The sequence below is a fragment of the Oryctolagus cuniculus genome, chromosome 2 (genome assembly GCF_964237555.1).
Source record: "Oryctolagus cuniculus chromosome 2, mOryCun1.1, whole genome shotgun sequence".
Lineage (NCBI taxonomy): Eukaryota > Metazoa > Chordata > Mammalia > Lagomorpha > Leporidae > Oryctolagus > Oryctolagus cuniculus.
Genome location: NC_091433.1, coordinates 78,403,309 through 78,406,317, shown reverse-complemented (window position 1 = coordinate 78,406,317; position 3,009 = coordinate 78,403,309). Strand labels below are relative to the sequence as shown.

Here is a 3,009-nt window from a genome sequence, read left to right as displayed (position 1 = left end):
GAGCGAGGGGTGAGGGCCGTTGTCACTATCGTATCTCACAAGTACGTTCATCTGTCTTTGAATTCGGGAATATCAAAGTAGCTTAGGAATATCCACCACCAAAGAGAAGCATTCGTCTGGATCAGCGCTGTCCTACAGTGTGTGTAAATGTAACTTAGAATTTCTTAGTGGCCACATTAAAAAGGTTTTTTAAAAAGATTTATTTATTTGAAAGTCAGACTTACAGAGAGAGGGAGAGAGAGAGAGAGAGATCTTCCACCTGGTGGCTCACTCCTCCCAGATGGCCACAATGGTCAGGGGTGGGCTAGGCCAAAACCAGGAGCCAGGAACTTCATATGGGTCTCCCATGTGGGCGGCAGGGGCCCAAGTACTTGGGTCATCCTCCGCTGCTTTTCCAGGCCATCAGCAGGGAGCTGGGTTAGATGTGAAACAGCCAGGACTTGAACTGGCATCCCATATGCGATGCCCCACACACTATACCACAATGCTGCCACCTAAAAAAGATTTAAAGAAACACACAAAGTAATTTCAATGTTGTATTTTATTGAGCCCATTGTATCCTAAGTGCTATCATTTCAACAGGTACTCAATATAAACATTATTAATGAGATGTTATACTTTCGTGGTCTAAGCTTCTGAAAACCAGTGTGTATTTTATACTCATGGTGCACCTCACTTGGGACTCCCCCTTTCAGAGTGGCACACAGCTTCCTGTAAGTGGTGGCGTTGTGTCAGACAGCGTGGATCTCGACCGTGGCATGGGGCACAAGTGAGGCGAGACAGCAGGGGTTCACTGTCGGTCTCCAGGCATGAGGCACCTGTGGGCAGCTGAAGGTGGCAGGTGGGGGACAGAAGCATCATAGGAGAAATATAATGAGCCCGTTATATTAATAAATCAAAGGAAAATAAATCATGTACCCAAAGAGTCTTATTTGTTCACATTCGCTGTGAATTACTCATTAAAAGAAGTAAACAACACCACAAATCCTAGTGAAATAAAGTAGATGGAGCTTTCCCCCAGCGGGGCACCAGCGGGCAGCATTGCACAAGGTGAGGAAGCAGCAGTGTCAACCAACGAAGTCCAGAACTATTCCTCAACATTGACCTGGAGGGACTAACCCACGAAATCAGACCGGACCTAAATTTAAGGGTAGAAACACTGGCAGCAAGAGGACAAAGGGAAAAAAGTCCCACTCACAAAAGCAGCAGCAACAAAGTGAAGATGTCCATGCAGTGGTGGCAGATGAGAAGTGCCCAAAAGTTCCTGGTGACTTGTTTTGGCCAGTGGGACGTCACATGGATGACGTTAGCAGAAAGTTGGACAAGTCACCAGCTGATGGCCGGCCCCGAGGCCCCCGACAGGAGAGTCCACCTGGCATCTTCCGTCGCCTCAGCCAAAGGAGCTCAGACAAGACGAGGAGGGGAACCCCTCGGGTAGGGGTGCTCAAAAAATCCCTATGAAATGTGTATTATGAAAAAGTTATGCGTGGGTTTCAAACAAATGTTGGCACCAAAATAAACTTATCTTTAAATCCATTTTCCGTGAACTTTTTGAAGTGCCTTTGTACAGTCAATCATGAATTCTTCACATAGTTAGTCAGCAGTGATGATTAGCCGATCCAGAAGAAAACTGGCACATGGCACAGCAGTCAAGAAGCCACATGGGACGAACGCATATCACACAGTGACGCCTGGCTTCTACTCCTGGCTCCATTTGCTATCCAGCGACCTGCTAACATGCACTCTGGCAGGCATCAGTGACGGCTCATGTACTTGGGTCCCTACCACCTCATGGGTGCCCCAGACTGAATGCCATGCTCCTGGCTTTGGTCTGGGTCAGCCCTGGGTGCTGAGCATCTGGAGAGTAAGCCAGTGGATGGAAGATCTTGGTCTCTCTGCCTCTCTCTCCTTGCCTTTCAAATACATAAAAACAAAGCCATTAAACTCACCAAAGGAGAAAACTGCTTTAGAGTCCCCTAGAATGGTAATGATTTTAGAAATCATTAATGGCATTTCCTTATAAGAGAGGGACATTGAAACTAGGACTAGAGAGGTGACGTGAGGGTGACCAGGGTGGGCTTGTGTCCAGAAGTTTAATTTCCATTTATGCATTCCTAAATGCTCCTTTCACCAAGCATTCACGGTGCCGGAGACAGAAAAGAGGAAACCGGCTCAGTGCGGAGGGAAATAGACCATCCGCAACAGTCATGATTCAGCAGATAAGCAGCTCAATAAAAACGTGTGCGGAGTGCTGTTTCTGGACCCGCGGCCCAGGCGGAGGCCACGGCAGCCACGCAGCACTGGGCTGTAAAGGCTTAGCAAGACTGTGTGAGCCACAGAAGGTGGGGAGAGGACATTCCAGGCACAGGAAGAGGGAGCCAAGGTCCAGAAACGCCCAAGGGTGAGCCCAGCCTGGGAAATGGGAGGAGGCGGGAGGACTTCCTGGCAGGCTGCCAGAAGGACTCACATGACATTGACTTTTGGCCTTTGCGACCTCATTCTGCAGATCCATTTCAGACGGGTCTTCCCCCGCGGAATCCCATGCTCGGCGAACGCGTCACCAGCCTCCGGGTGCAGGTGGGTGTGTGGAGATGGCTTGCGCTTGTGCGATGAGAGAGGACGTCTTTCCCTCTTGTCTGCAGAAGGGGAAAGAGAAGCCCGCCATGTGCACCCCTCGCCACCGGCCCCTGTGTGGCGGATCTGAGCACCATTTATTAGAACCTGACCCAGAACTGAGGGCTCTGTTTTTTTTCCCCCTGGGAGTCTTAACATTCCATTCCGTCATCTCGTTGATCTTTTGTATCCCTGTAGATAATGTTGTTAAATGTATCAAATGCTGTTTTGCTTTTACTAGCCCACATCCTCATTCGGAGGGTGCACTGTTGACACTGTTAAGAAAATCAGGTTCTTTGCTAAGCACTGGACACTTTCCTCGTTCCCAGCGAATGTGGAAATCAAGGGCTCGCTCTCTCACACTCTCCGGTCAAAAGGCTGAGCTGTGCTGTTCCA

The 3,009-nt window shown here is 49.2% G+C and overlaps 1 long non-coding RNA gene across 1 annotated transcript; it reads right to left on the bottom strand.

The window, feature by feature from the left end:
* Window positions 1-230: 230 nt before the first annotated feature.
* Window positions 231-2,756, bottom strand: LOC138848497 (uncharacterized). The gene is made up of 3 exons (XR_011386334.1): window positions 1,199-2,756; window positions 672-828; window positions 231-494 (listed from the first exon to the last, which is right to left on the bottom strand). It is a non-coding gene; the product is annotated as an uncharacterized lncRNA (long non-coding RNA).
* Window positions 2,757-3,009: the final 253 nt, after the last annotated feature.